The sequence below is a fragment of the Trichomycterus rosablanca genome, chromosome 2, assembly GCF_030014385.1.
Source record: "Trichomycterus rosablanca isolate fTriRos1 chromosome 2, fTriRos1.hap1, whole genome shotgun sequence".
Taxonomy (NCBI): Eukaryota; Metazoa; Chordata; class Actinopteri; order Siluriformes; family Trichomycteridae; genus Trichomycterus; species Trichomycterus rosablanca.
The window spans coordinates 17,984,137-17,999,775 of record NC_085989.1 but is presented as its reverse complement, the minus strand read 5'-3'; the positions used below and the strand labels follow the sequence as shown (position 1 = coordinate 17,999,775).

The following is a 15,639-nucleotide window of genomic DNA, read 5'->3' as shown; positions in this document are numbered from 1 at the left end:
AGGCATAACATTAAAACCACCTCTATGTTTCTACACTCACTGTCCATTTTATCAGCTCCACCTCTGTGGACCCCTTCAGGACCACTACAGAGCAGGTATTATTTGGGTGGTGGGTCATTCTCAGCACTGCAGTGACACTGACATGGTGGTGGTGTGTTAGTGTGTGTTGTGCTGGTATGAGTGGATCAAGCACAACAGCGCTGCTGGAGTTTTTAAATACCATGTCTACTCGCTGTCCACTCTACACTGTTAGCCCGGACTTTATATCTAATCAAACATTTTTTAGTACAACTTACATAAATTATTTAAGTTTTTTTGCTCTACTAAAAAATGCTGAGTACAATGTACTCATTTGAGTACACATTTAAATGTGCTAAAAGATTTAAGTTTACTAAACAAAAAAAAAAATACTTTTCTATCAGATTAACTTAAAAAAGTTAAGTTAAGGTAATAAAACAGAAAAACGCCACCATTTACATGTAAGTCAGCCTTTTTCTCAGCTTGCTGTTGGTGAATCAGGCAAAAATGATTTTCTTGTGTTGGGGTAGCCATTTGTTTTAACTTTTGTAACCTGTTGTTGCAAATTACTTTTTACTTTTCATTTAAGGCTTTTTGCACAAGTAATCTTTTTGCACAAGTAATCTTGTCTTTCTCAACTGTTTTTTGTGAAGTGGAACCTTTGTTAAACTAAATGGACAAACATTTTCTTACTCATTATGCTATTTTTGAGTAGCATGTACACCAGTCTGATGGGACTTTTTCATCTTCCCTCCAATTTTGGTAAGTGTTGTACTTTACTTAACAATTTTGTTTAAAATAAATTATCTTAATGTTGACAGTAAATAAATAATTAAACAGTGCCGCTTTATTTGCCATGTTTAGGCTACATGCTAGCATGCTAACCTTCATACGAAGCAAAGAGTGTGCTGGCCTGCTTTATTTTAATCCTTAAATGAATGGTATTAATGTTGATATTAATACTTCTGTTTCTTGTTTCTTTGTTTTGTTGTAGAGAGCTGCAGCCAAACGTTAAGAAATCAGCTTGCTGTGTGAAACTGAGTACAGGTTCATGGTTACTGTGAAGAGCTGTTTGTGTTTCATCAAAACTTTATATACAGTTTTTAAGATGTTTTCTTGACATATTGTATTTTAAGTAAATACTTCTGAAGTGAAATAAAGAAAAATAATTTTATTATTCTGTCTGTTTTTCTATAAACATTTCTAATTGATATTTAACGTAATTAACATGAAAACTAAGAAGAAATCAATATTTTTGTCCATTGAGCTCAAGATAATAAGTAGAATTATTGGGAAAAGCAGTTGGTATAACAAAAAAAATAAAGTTTAATCAACTTGCCTTTTAGGTGTAATAACTTAATGTTTTAAGTTATGCTAACTCAAGTTTTCATTATACATTACTTAACTTTTTTAAGGCAACCGGTTTCCTCACATTTTTTAAGTAGATTGAACTTATCCGGGCTTACCGTGTATTAGACACTCCTACCTAGTTGGTCCACCTTGTATATGTAAAGTCAGAGACGATCGCTCATCTATTGCTGCTGTTTGAGTTGGTCATCTTCTAGACCTTCATCAGTGGTCACAGGACGCTGCCCACGGGACGCTGTTGGCTGGATATATTTATGGTTGGTGGACTATTCTCAGTCCAGCAGTGACAGTGAGGTGTTTAAAAACCCCTTCAGCGCTGCTGTGTCTGATCCACTCATACCAGCACAACACACACTAACACACCACCACCATGTCAGTGTCACTGCAGTGCTGAGAATGACCCACCACCCAAGTAATACCTACTCTGTGGTGGTCCTGGGAAAGTCCGACCATTAAGGAACAGCATGAAAGGGGGCTAACAAAGCATGTAGAGAAACAGATAGACTAAAGTCAGTAATTGTAGATCTACAAAGTGCTTCAATATGGTAAGTGGAGCTGATAAAATGGACAGTGAGTGTAGAAACAATGATGTGGTTTTAATGTTATGGCTGATCGGTGTATGTACCCAAGTGAAATGTGTATCATTTTATTTATATTAAAGTAGAGCGGAGCTTTTTTGGTAATATTTCAAATAAAAGATCAAATGCCATTCCAACATGTGTGGAGGGGTTTGTATTAAAAGTTATTCTATCAGCGAAATTACTACAGTGTAATCACCCCTACATCAGAATACTACGAGAACAATCAGGGCGTGGTGACACAAAGTAATACCAGTCAGCTGAAACGAACTAGACACACAGAGGCGCTTCTGTGAAAGGATGATATGATCAGCGCATACATACACACACATGCATGCACACACACAGACACATACAAAGGAATCCTCTGACCATGGCTGATTCCTAACAGACATTTGCCTATTAAGCAGGAAAACGCTTACAGTCACTGGTGTATTGCACCCTTGTGTTAGTGTTACTGTTACCAAAGGAAATAAACACTAATAACATTTTGTCTGAAAACCTGAGCAAAACTGCATAAGAAAGCACTTTTACACTAAAAGTACTTTGCACTCATATGCAGCAGCTGACCTTTGGTGTGAATCCTTCCTCATATATTGAACTGTATCCTGCCATGCAATTCAAATACAACAACTGAACAATTGAAATGCGTATGAAAGGAGCCCTGAAACAAAGCAGTGTTTTAAAAACTGACCTCATCTACCTAGTTCTGGAGAAGAGTAACTGTTTCTAAAGCTGCTAAACAAGTTACAGGTTACATGTTTTGCCAAAGAGATTATGAAAAAAGCATGAAAATACGCTGAATTCTGAATTATTGTGTTTCCATCATCATATGTTTCAAAGCTGCATTTTGTTTTTGAGCAGTGGCCTGTAAGTACAAAACACATTAGTAAAAGTAAAAACACACCAGTAAATCTGAATGTACACAAAAAATCCTGCAAATCTAAAACAAAACAGAACATACTTTGTTGTAATGTGTTTCGTTAGGGCTAACTAGATAACTTGTAATAGTTCTACACTGTGTCCAGTCAGCAATGACCATGTATTGTTTATGTATTACTGCTGTTGCTTTTTTCAGATTTGCTCATATGTTCTTGGATGCGGGGTGGTGTGTTTTCAGATTTGCTGCTGTGTTTTTGGATTGGCTGGTATCCTGGTCAGGGTCGCAATGCAGTAACACAGCCCAGACAGGACACAAATCCATCTATCACAGGGCCTCAGCCACCTGACATAGGCAATTATGCCTGTATGTAGATAGCACTGCTAGGAATTAGAACCCCAGATCCCAGCGGTAATGGGTTGGCATAATTTACTGCTGTGCCACCCAAGCACAGATTATCATATTATATTATATCATTTGTGATACACCAATCAGATATCCAAAACTTTTTATGAATATACCTGTTATTAATGATATATACACCGATCAACCATAACATTAAAACCACCTCCTTGTTTCACTCACTGTTCATTTTATCAGCTCCACTTGCCATATAGAAGCACTTTGTAGTTCTACAATTCCTGATTGTAGTCCATCTGTTTCTCTGCATGTTTTGTTAGCCCCTTTCATGCTGTTCTTCAATGGTCAGGACCCCCACAGGACCACTACAGAGCAGATATTATTTGGGTGGTGGATCATTCTCAGCACTGCAGTGACACTATGGTGGTGGTGTGTTAGTGTGCGTTGTGCTGGTATAAGTGGATCAGACACAGCAGCGCTGATGGAGTTTTTAAACACCTCACTGTTACTGCTGGACTGAGAATAGTCCACCAACAAAAAATATCCAGCCAACAGCGCCTCGTGGGCAGCATCCTGTGACCACTGATGAAGGTCTAGAACAGGGGTATTCAACTAAAATTTAAAGGGGTCCAGTTAGAGAAAATTTCTTGAAGCAAAGGTCCGGAATGTTTAACTATATATATATATATATATATATATATATATATATATAATGTAAATATATTGATATTTACATTTACATTTTCAGCATTTAGCAGACGCTTTTATCCAAAGCGACTTACACAATGAGCGGAACACAATGAGCAATTGAGTGTTAAGGGCCTGGCTCAGGGACCCAACAGTGGCAACTTGGTGGTGGCGGGGCTTGAACCGGCAACCTTCTGTTTATTAGTCCAGTACCTTAACCACTATAACATATATACAATATAGTATAATGTAGCCTAGTAGTTGTATCAACATCTGCATGTTATCAATAACTGTCAAATCAGATGTCTGTTTGTTTATTAGGATTTTAACGTCATGTTTTACACTTTGGTTACATTCATGACAGGAACGGTAGTTACTCATTACACAAGATTCATCAGGTCACAAGGTTATATCAAACACAGTCATGGACAATTTAGTGTCTCCAATACACCTCACTTGCATGTTTCTGGACTGTGGGAGGAAACCGGAGCACCGAAGGAAACCCATGCGGACACGGGGAGAACATGCACACACAGAGAGGACCCGGACCACACCACCTTATAAAATCTTTCTCTTATCAAATTAAGAGAAAATAAAAATAAATTGTGCTCCAGTGGGAAGTAAGAACAGAAATGAGTCTCTCCATCACGGATTAAATGCTGTAATTTCGCTGTACACGTTTCTTTTTTGGAGAGCGTCATTTGTCTCCTGTCTCACTCGTCTTTTTCTCAACTTTCTCCTGCACAGTTGTCTGTATCTCTCCCTTCGTTTTTTCTACATTCGCTATCTTTCTTTTTCTTTCCACCGTCTTTTCACATGTAACTCGCCTCTAACTCTCTCATCTGTCAACACTGCACTGTGTTTACCGGCTGGAATGCACAGACTTGATTGGCTGAGTGGTGTCACGTGATTGGTTCTCATCCGCTAAACCGCTACCGTAAAGACTACAAAAGCTGCGCCGGTTACAATAGAAGCGCTCCGTCAGGTTTCAAATCCTAACTTTCTGTTTTGGCTGTAGGTCCGGGTCCGTATGGGACAGCTTCTGGGTCCGGACCCGGACCGCGGTCCGCCTGTTAGTGACCTCTGGTCTAGAAGATGACCAACTCAAACAGCCGCAATAGATGAGCGATCTTCTCTGACTTTACATCTACAAGGTGGACCAACTAGGTAGGAGTGTCTAATAGAGTGGACAGTGAGTGGACACGATATTTAAAAACTTCAGCAGTGCTGCTGTGTCTGATCCACTCGCACCAGCACAACACACACTAACACACCACCACCATGTCAGTGTCACTGCAGTGCTGAGAATGACCCACCACCCAAATAATACCTGCTCAGTGGTGGTCCTGTGGGGGTCCTGACCATTGAAGAACAGGGTGAAAGCAGGTTAAGTATGTAGAGAAACTGATGGACTACAGTCAGTAATTGTAGAACTACAAAGTGCTTCTATATGGTAAATGGAGCTGATAAAATGGACAGTGAGTGTAGAAACAAGGAGGTGGTTTTAATGTTATGGCTGATCGGTGTATATAATTAGGTAAAATTAATGAAGACATTGGGAACACACTGTCCCAAATTGGGATGTCAGATTATTAATACTCAGAGCTTTTATACTTAGAGCCAATACACAGAGCTTTACTGTTAGTATTTGACTACAAATGCAAAAATGTAATCTGAACACTAATACCAAAACTATAAGAAGAAATGAATAAAGCAATATGGATATAACGTATAACAAAAAGGGCAAGGCCTTATAGAAACCTGAGCTAAAATAGTTTACTGAGGTTCCTGTGTGTAGGGCAGTGGTGGCTTAGTGGTTAAGGTTGTTCACAAAGTCAAGGGTTCGTGCTCAACAACCGCCAAGCTTTCACTGTTGGGCCCTTGATCAAGTTCTTTAAATTGTTTCCTGTTTTATATGTCAGTCATTTCGGAAAACAGCCTCTGCCAAATGCTATAACTGTAAATGTCCTAGGCTGCATAAACATGAAACTATTTAAGCTTCTGCCATCCGTATATATCTCTGTACACTAATTCAGAACAGAACCAAAAGCAATTTTTAATGTGTCATTTATGTCTTGAAATTTTAACTGTTTCTCAACTGTCATGAAAATAATTGAACTTTTATTTTTTTTCTTTAAACATTTCACGTATATCTCATATTTTAATAAAGGATTCATAAATGTATTTTGCTAACAACATGCTCACACTTTTGCTCACTCACTTACTCTGTGGGGCAATCTAGAGTAGTCAAAACCTGACACATGTTTTTGGAAGGTAGGAGGAAGCCAGTGTACAGAGGGGAAATCCATGCAAACCTAAAAACATACAACCATTCTTCTCTGGCACACAGATGCAGGAGCTGTGTTGAAATCTGGCTAAACGCCCGCAGTGTTGATGAGCCAGAATAATACACTTCAAACCACAACTTTAATGTTTATTTAGACCTGTCGACTGATGAACTGTTAGCTTCTTTACATTCTGAATTCTGAACTAGTTTTGTCTTAATCTTTATGACCATCTGACTTACTGTTCCACAAAGCTGTCATGGTTACTACATTGAGCTGTTTTAAATGCAATAACGCATAAAGCATGTTGACACAGAGATGGGGACTCGAGTCTGCGACGCAAGTCGTACACACAGCGACCTCAGACTCGACTCAGACTCTTTCAAATGACTCGACTCGTGACTCGCAAAAAATGACTTTTGTACAACAAAAGTCAGCAAAATTAGTTACGTGTGACAATTATATATATATATGACCCGACATCATTCTGATCATGTCATTTTCTGCTCTCTAATAACACTCTGGCCGTCTTAACCCGCAAGTGATGAAGCGTCGCTCCCTACTTAAAATGGTGGAATACCTACATAGTGCACTTCACAGTAACAGATAATGTGAATGGAACGCTCCTACAAAATTGGCGCTAATGATTTGAAGAACCAATCTGAACCAATCAGACCTTCTGATTTTAATTTTTAGTAAGAAATGCTGTTATTTGCATTTATTTAGTTTGCAGCGTCACACAGATGATTGTCAATGAAACACTTGATTGGCTTTTTAACGAGTTCGTGTTTTACTTCACAACCGGGAAAAGTTTGGAGGTTTTTAATTATAAGCACAACTACAAAATAATTGATTTAATAGCATCTGGGACAAGGTAAGGTAAGCAGTATTATGGATTTTTTGCTGCGTTTGGGATTTTGGCTGCTGTGCTGTAATTTGCAATGAAAACAAAACGTCAGTTTAAGCTTTTAACCGGTACCTAGGAAAGTAAAGGCATGGAGTAAAACGGCAAAATACAGTCGCTAACCTGTTGTTGTTTTTTATCTGAACTTTTATATTATTTGTTTATTTTTATGCTACATTTCCAATATATGTTTTATGTACAGGGGTTGGACAAAATAACTGAAACACCTGGTTTTAGACCACAATAATCTATTAGTATGGTGTAGGGCCTCCTTTTGCGGCCAGTACAGCGTCAATTCGTCTTGGAAATGACATATACAAGTCCTGCACAGTGGTCAGAGGGATTTTAAGCCATTCTTCTTGCAGGATAGTGGCCAGGTCACTACGTGATGCTGGTGGAGGAAAACGTTTCCTGACTCGCTTCTCCAAAACACCCCAAAGTGGCTCAATAATATTTAGATCTGGTGACTGTGCAGGCCATGGGAGATGTTCAACTTCACTTTCATGTTCATCAAACCAATCTTTCACCAGTCTTGCTGTGTGTATTGGTGCATTGTCATCCTGATACACGGCACCGCCATTGGATGCACATGGTCCTCCAGAATGGTTCGGTAGTCCTTGGCAGTGACGCGCCCATCTAGCACAAGTATTGGGCCAAGGGAATGCCATGATATGGCAGCCCAAACCATCACTGATCCACCCCCATGCTTCACTCTGGGCATGCAACAGTCTGGGTGGTACGCTTCTTTGGGGCTTCTCCACACCGTAACTCTCCCGGATGTGGGGAAAACAGTAAAGGTGGACCCATCAGAGAACAATACATGTTTCACATTGTCCACAGCCCAAGATTTGCGCTCCTTGCACCATTGAAACCGACGTTTGGCATTGGCACGAGTGACCAAAGGTTTGGCTATAGCAGCCCGGCCGTGTATATTGACCCTGTGGAGCTCCCGACGGACAGTTCTGGTGGAAACAGGAGAGTTGAGGTGCACATTTAATTCTGCCGTGATTTGGGCAGCCGTGGTTTTATGTTTTTTGGATACAATCCGGGTCAGCACCCGAACATCCCTTTCAGACAGCTTCCTCTTGCGTCCACAGTTAATCCTGTTGGATGTGGTTTGTCCTTCTTGGTGGTATGCTGACATTACCCTGGATACCGTGGCTCTTGATACATCACAAAGACTTGCTGTCTTGGTCACAGATGCGCCAGCAAGACGTGCACCAACAATTTGTCCTCTTTTGAACTCTGGTATGTCACCCATAATGTTGTGTGCATTGCAATATTTTGAGCAAAACTGTGCTCTTACCCTGCTAATTGAACCTTCACACTCTGCTCTTACTGGTGCAATGTGCAATTAATGAAGATTGGCCACCAGACTGGTCCAATTTAGCCATGAATCCTCCCACACTAAAATGACAGGTGTTTCAGTTATTTTGTCCAACCCCTGTATATTATATTGACTTGTGACTTGACTCGGACTCTAGCTTAAAGACTCATGACTTGACTCGGACTTGTGTTTTGTGACTTGTGAACATCTCTGTGTTGACATAAAACTTAGTGATGTGTTTTACATTTTTATGGGACCCTGTGAGCTTGGCGGTTAATGGCTAATCACCATTAGCCATCAACTAGTGACAGTAAGTTACTGGTTAAAAAAATTTACACAATCTGCTTTCCTAGTGGATTCTTTGCAATTTTGCATATATAAAATAATTGTGACAATCAAAACCTAGTTCCATATCAGAAGTTCACTGAAATGTACAAATGCCTTATTGTGGATATTTGATGTGATGTTTACATCTCTGTATTAATAAATGAAGCAGTCCCAAACTGTTTTCATCTAGCCTTTGGTCAACTGACTGCTAGTGTTACAAAGTTAGTGTAAGTCATATTCAGATTCATTATGAGCATTTGGCATACCCATTTATAACAGATCATATGTGTGTGGTACTGTATTCACACTCACTCACACACACACACACACACACACACACACACTTTCACTCACTTAAGTCCAGCACGTTTATAGCTAGAGTGACACCCTGTAAAACCAGACTCTAATGCTGGGGACATTTTTAGCCACACAGCCTAAATCGAGGTCTAGGCCAAAGATACTTGGCCTCCCCAACAAAATTAAAAGTGATCTTCCTTTTGGCCAGACACACAGACCAATGTTGCGCCATGACTCACAGAGGCATGACTATACATACAAATACATGATATATTAATTTGTTTCTCTTTGCTTTACCACCTCATACAACACTCTCTACTCAGCTCCATGCAGGCTCATTTAGAAACACCCAAATAAATGCCCCCCGCCCACAAAGCTCTTTCCCCTCCACAACAACTAGACCCCAGCAGGGTCGCCAGGGTCATGTTTTCTGCATCATGCCACGGTTGTACTTAATCAAGTTTATTACATCAGTCTTTGGAAGCTGCAGTCTCTAAATACAGTGTATCACAAAAGTGAGTACACCCCTCACATTTCTGCAGATATTTAAGTATATCTTTTCATGGGACAACACTGACAAAATGACACTTTGACACAATGAAAAGTAGTCTGTGTGCAGCTTATATAACAGTGTCAATTTATTCTTCCCTCAAAATAACTCAATATACAGCCATTAATGTCTAAACCACCGGCAACAAAAGTGAGTACACCCCTTAGTGAAAGTTCCTGAAGTGTCAATATTTTGTGTGGCCACCATTATTTCCCAGAACTGCCTTAACTCTCCTGGGCATGGAGTTTACCAGAGCTTCACAGGTTGCCACTGGAATGCTTTTCCACTCCTCCATGACGACATCACGGAGCTGGCGGATATTCGAGACTTTGCGCTCCTCCACCTTCCGCTTGAGGATGCCCCAAAGATGTTCTATTGGGTTTAGGTCTGGAGACATGCTTGGCCAGTCCATCACCTTTACCCTCAGCCTCTTCAATAAAGCAGTGGTCGTCTTAGAGGTGTGTTTGGGGTCATTATCATGCTGGAACACTGCCCTGTGACCCAGTTTCTGGAGGGAGGGGATCATGCTCTGCTTCAGTATTTCACAGTACATATTGTAGTTCATGTGTCCCTCAATGAAATGTAACTCCCGAACACCTGCTGCACTCATGCAGCCCCAGACCATGGCATTCCCACCACCATGCTTGACTGTAGGCATGACACACTTATCTTTGTACTCCTCACCTGATTGCTGCCACACATGCTTGAGACCATCTGAACCAAACAAATTAATCTTGGTCTCATCAGACCATAGGACATGGTTCCAGTAATCCATGTCCTTTGTTGACATGTCTTCAGCAAACTGTTTGCGGGCTTTCTTGTGTAGAGACTTCAGAAGAGGCTTCCTTCTGGGTTGACAGCCATGCAGACCAATTTGATGTAGTGTGCGGCGTATGGTCTGAGCACTGACAGGCTGACCCCCCACCTTTTCAATATCTGCAGCAATGCTGACAGCACTCCTGCGCCTATCTTTCAAAGACAGCAGTTGGATGTGACGCTGAGCACGTGCACTCAGCTTCTTTGGACGACCAACGCGAGGTCTGTTCTGAGTGGACCCTGCTCTTTTAAAACGCTGGATGATCTTGGCCACTGTGCTGCAGCTCAGTTTCAGGGTGTTGGCAATCTTCTTGTAGCCTTGGCCATCTTCATGTAGCGCAACAATTCGTCTTTTAAGATCCTCAGAGAGTTCTTTGCCATGAGGTGCCATGTTGGAACTTTCAGTGACCAGTATGAGAGAGTGTGAGAGCTGTACTACTAAATTGAACACACCTGCTCCCTATGCACACCTGAGACCTAGTAACACTAACAAATCACATGACATTTTGGAGGGAAAATGACAAGCAGTGCTCAATTTGGACATTTAGGGGTGTAGTCTCTTAGGGGTGTACTCACTTTTGTTGCCGGTGGTTTAGACATTAATGGCTGTATATTGAGTTATTTTGAGGGAAGAATAAATTTACACTGTTATATAAGCTGCACACAGAGTACTTTTCATTGTGTCAAAGTGTCATTTTGTCAGTGTTGTCCCATGAAAAGATATACTTAAATATCTGCAGAAATGTGAGGGGTGTACTCACTTTTGTGATACACTGTAGGTGGAGAAACCAAATCCAGCACACCAGGGACACATTACATAATATAGTAAACATCTCAATGTTTTCATTTGATCTGATTGTTTGTGTGTAAATTATACAGTGCTGTTTAACTGTAATCCCTTATTATCACTGTTATGTTATTACGATTTTATTATGATATTATTAGCATTGGCAGCATCTTTATTATAAAAAGGTGTTCAAGTAATTGTTCTTATACAATATAATAATAATATTAAAACCATTATTTATTTAATTATGCAAAAAATACTTTTGTACATTATACTATTTAGAGTCGCATGAGGTTCGAAGCCTATCCTGAGAACAATGAATGCAGGGTAAGAATACACCTCAAACAGGGTGTCGGTCCAATGTAAGACACCACACTTTCGCATTCACACTCATTCAAAAACATCAGTCCTGTTACCGACATTTTATGGGGTTAGAAAAAGGTTAACCCCACACAAACAAGACAAGTAAGACAGTAAGGATTGACAAGGGTTGAGCCCGGATCCCTGTGAAGAACTACCTACTGTGGCACCAAGTCACAAGGTAAAAACAGCATTCTTGTTGTTACTTTTAGTCTATTAGGGGCAACTCGTAGCCTAGTGGTTAGGGTACTGGACTTGTAATCAGAAGGTCACTGCCAGGTTGCTGCTGTTGGGCCCTTGAGCAAGGCCCTTAACCCTCAATTGCTCAGACTGTATACTGTAACTGTACTGTAAGTCACTCTGGATAAAGGCGTCTGCTAAATGCTGAAAATGTAAATGTACTATTACTAATGTTTATTATTATTATTGTAGTAGTCGTAGTAGTAGTGTATTGTACCTTCGTTCTCACTGGACTTTTGTACACAAAATACTTATTTTTAATATAGCGAATGTAAATAGTTTACATCCAAAACTACACATGTTCCCTAAGGTTAAATTATGTATCATAATGAGCTTTTAAACGTACACTAACACGATACTTACTTTACCATGTGAAAATATGCGTACAATTGTAAAACAGTAATGTATTTCATCAATTTTAGGAATAAAATGCTAGTTTATTGTTAATTCGTTCATTGATTTAAAAAAATGACATCCTGATTAGGGACAGTTTAGGGCACAAACACTGGACACTATAACCAGGGCACGAATCTATTGCTGGGCATCACACATTTATCCATTTAAAATTTAGAGTAGCCATTTTACATAGGTACTCTTTCACAATTTAAGCCCGATGAATCCTGGCATTGTCATCTTGGAATATGCCCGTGCCATCAGGGAAGAAAAAAATCCATTGATGGAATAACATTGTCGTTCAGTATATTCAGCTGACCTCATTCTTTGGGCACATAACGTTGCTGAACCTAGACCTGACCAACTGCAGCAACCCCAGATCATAGCACTGCCACCACAGGCTTGTACGGTAGGCACTAGGCATGATGGGTGCATCACTTCAGCCGCCTCTCTTCTTACCCTGATGCGCCCATCACTCTGGAACAGGGTAAATCTGGACTTATCAGACCACATGACCTTCTTTCATTGCTCCAGAGTCCAATCTTTATGCTCCCTAGCAAATTGAAGCCGTTCTTGCCGGTTAGCCTCACTGACAAGTGGTTTTCTTAAGGCTACACAGCTGTTTAGTCCCAATCTCTTGAGTTCCCTTTGCATTGTGCGTGTGGAAATGCTCTTACTTTCACTATTAAACATTTCCCTGAGTCCTACTGTAGTTTTTCTACCATTTGATTTCACCAAATGTTTAAGTGATCGCCGATCACGATCATTCAAAAAGAAATTTGACCACATTCCTTCCTCGAAGATGATGTTTCCCCACTGTCCTTCCACTTTTTAATAATGCGTTGGACAGTTCTTTAGTAGTTTCAGCAATCTCCTTAAATGTTTTCTCTGCTTGATGCATGCCAATAATTTGACCCTTCTGAAACAGATTAACATCTTTTCCATGACCACAGGATGTGTCTTTCGACATGGTTGTTTAACAAATGAGAAGCTTCTTACTGCATCAGTTAGGGTTAAAAAACTTGTTGCCAGCTGAAACATAATCACCCATGCACCCATAATTATCCAATAGAAGGCTCTTACCGATTTGCTTAGTTAAATCCAGGTGGTGACCTTTTTTTTGACCAGGCAGTGTATATTGGGACTGGCAGACCTGAGATTACGGAGGAAGGCACACGCAAACGGAAAGAACATACCAAACTCCTCACAATCAGTGACTCGATTCGAGATCTGAACCCATGTTCCGACGACCCTGCTTCGTCAGCATGTCATAATGTGTTTTTGTTTTGTTATTTAAACAGTATTGAATTACATCGACCAAGCAAATGAATAAGCAAAAGTAAATACACTTGACAGACCATGTAAACAGATTAGCTGCCTATACCAGGTAAAAAGTGCTTGCTGGATTGCAATGCGGTTGGGGATGCCGGTGCTCACGATTCAGCCAGATAGAGGAGGGAACACCAGCACCTGTGATCCTCCAGTATTAAGGTACCCACGCAACAGTACCCACAATCTACTGGAGCCCCAGGTACCCACACACAGGCAATGACAATCCCTTCAATGCCTTGGTACCAAGGTTCCCACACACCAGCACCGATCGTCTAGTACCCAGGTACTGGTACACTAACCCGGCAATCCCACGGTACTAAGGTACATACACTGGCACAACCGTCATCTGGTACACTTGCCCCAGGTGCCCGCACTGGTCTTGTATCCCCATCAAAGCTCCTCTACAGATACCTTGCACCACACCGGTTCCAAACCGTCCCATGTGTCCTAAACTGAACGATGAACATCTGGCAGGCCCGGTTCATCGTGTAACAAAACCCAATTCGATCTCACAAAGGTGAATGAATGCGGACTAACCAAACATTCAAACAGAAGGTACGCGATCGCCCTGTGTGCAAATGAACACCGGTGGTGTGAAAATCAGTAGGTGTGTTTATCATTCTTGGACTAACCAGTAGCCTATAAAATACCCAGTATGTATAGGCAATACACCAGGCTGGTGATCTCACGATACTGCAAATGTAGAAATAATGGCTCTGCAATAATGTATAATAATCGTGCTTTTTAATCGTGTGTGTTAAAATGTCTATATTCGACAACCAGATGTTTACAGAACTGAAACTAAATGTCTTATTTGATTAGTTAAAATCACGGGCTCACCCTTATTCTCGAGTCACCCACGTCAAGTGGCGAAAAACCAGTTGAGCTGAAATCCTGAGATCCCAGTTGCGGCGATACGGACGCGTTGTCACTTCATCGTGCCCAACGATCCAACCGGGGGAATGACTGCTATAAGAGCGAAACACCAGCTCCCGCGATCGCTGTCAGATTGTACACAGTCGATTTAACATTCCCACGTTAAGAGGTTTTTAGCGTTCACTCGAAATCCAGTTTTCCTACGCAGTATCCGGTACATTCCCATGGACAGACGAACAGTTCGACTAAGTTTCTGTGCCGGTTATTCCGTCTCGACACCGGGTGCCCCTCCCCTCCCCGCTCAGTATCGCTGCGTCGACCGAGGGGCCTGACAAAAGCAAGAGCCAATCAGCGAAGAGGTGGGCGGGGCACCACGTGGTTCACAGATCACGGCACACGGGCGTGACTAAGCAAGGCTGTCCAGTTCAAACACTAACTGAAAGAATTAGCTCTACATTTTCATGTCTAGCATCTAACAAATCACCATTTAAAAGTAATATTATATATTTTACAACGTTATATACACGATTGGCATGTTAATATTACCAACTATTACTGGCTAACCTTAGACTTTCATTTATTGTCATGTTAATTACATACCCAGAAAACAAGCATGTTGTTACAAGACTGAATTGTAAATATAAAGTGCTATAACTGTTAACCGAAAGTGAAAATAAAACACCTTCAGGGATTGTCACAACATATTGTACAACCCCAAATCAGAAAAAGTTGGGACAGTATGGAAAATGCACATAAAATAAAAATGCAGTGTTCCTTACATTTTGGTGATACTTTATTACAAAACAAATATTTTAGGTATTAAAAAGATCATTCATTGCATCACTAAAAAAAATTACATACTAAAATAATTATGATTTCCATTTTTATGATGATTTAAACATCAATATTTTGCTACTTTGGCCTTGTCCCCAACCCAGACTTTAAAACTTCTCTGCTCTAATAAAATGCTCAATGCTCAAATGATCAATTCATTATAAAAATCACAATCTGTATTTTATAATAACTTAAAAAGAAACAAAATGTAATTTTTTTTTCATATTTGTACAACCTATGCATATTTTTGAGCAATATATTACTGTCCCCAGCATTATCGTCATTACCGCAACAGTGTATGGTTTCTGTAGGGAATCATTTGAAGGTAACACTTGTTTATGTTGTAACCATGGAAACAAAGACTCGCAAGGAAGCACATGCCAGCCATGAGAGAAGATTGACATTTTAATGTCTGGAAAT

General features: G+C 40.4%; 1 protein-coding gene across 1 annotated transcript in view; it reads right to left on the bottom strand.

The window, feature by feature from the left end:
• rhbdf1a (rhomboid 5 homolog 1a (Drosophila)) overlaps nt 1-14,539 on the bottom strand; it is a 94,170-nt gene extending 79,631 nt beyond the window's left edge. The window contains exon 1 of the mRNA XM_062990310.1: nt 14,350-14,539. The gene's annotated coding sequence lies outside the window, so the exon portion shown is untranslated. The remainder of the gene's footprint in view (nt 1-14,349) is intronic.
• Nucleotides 14,540-15,639: the final 1,100 nt, after the last annotated feature.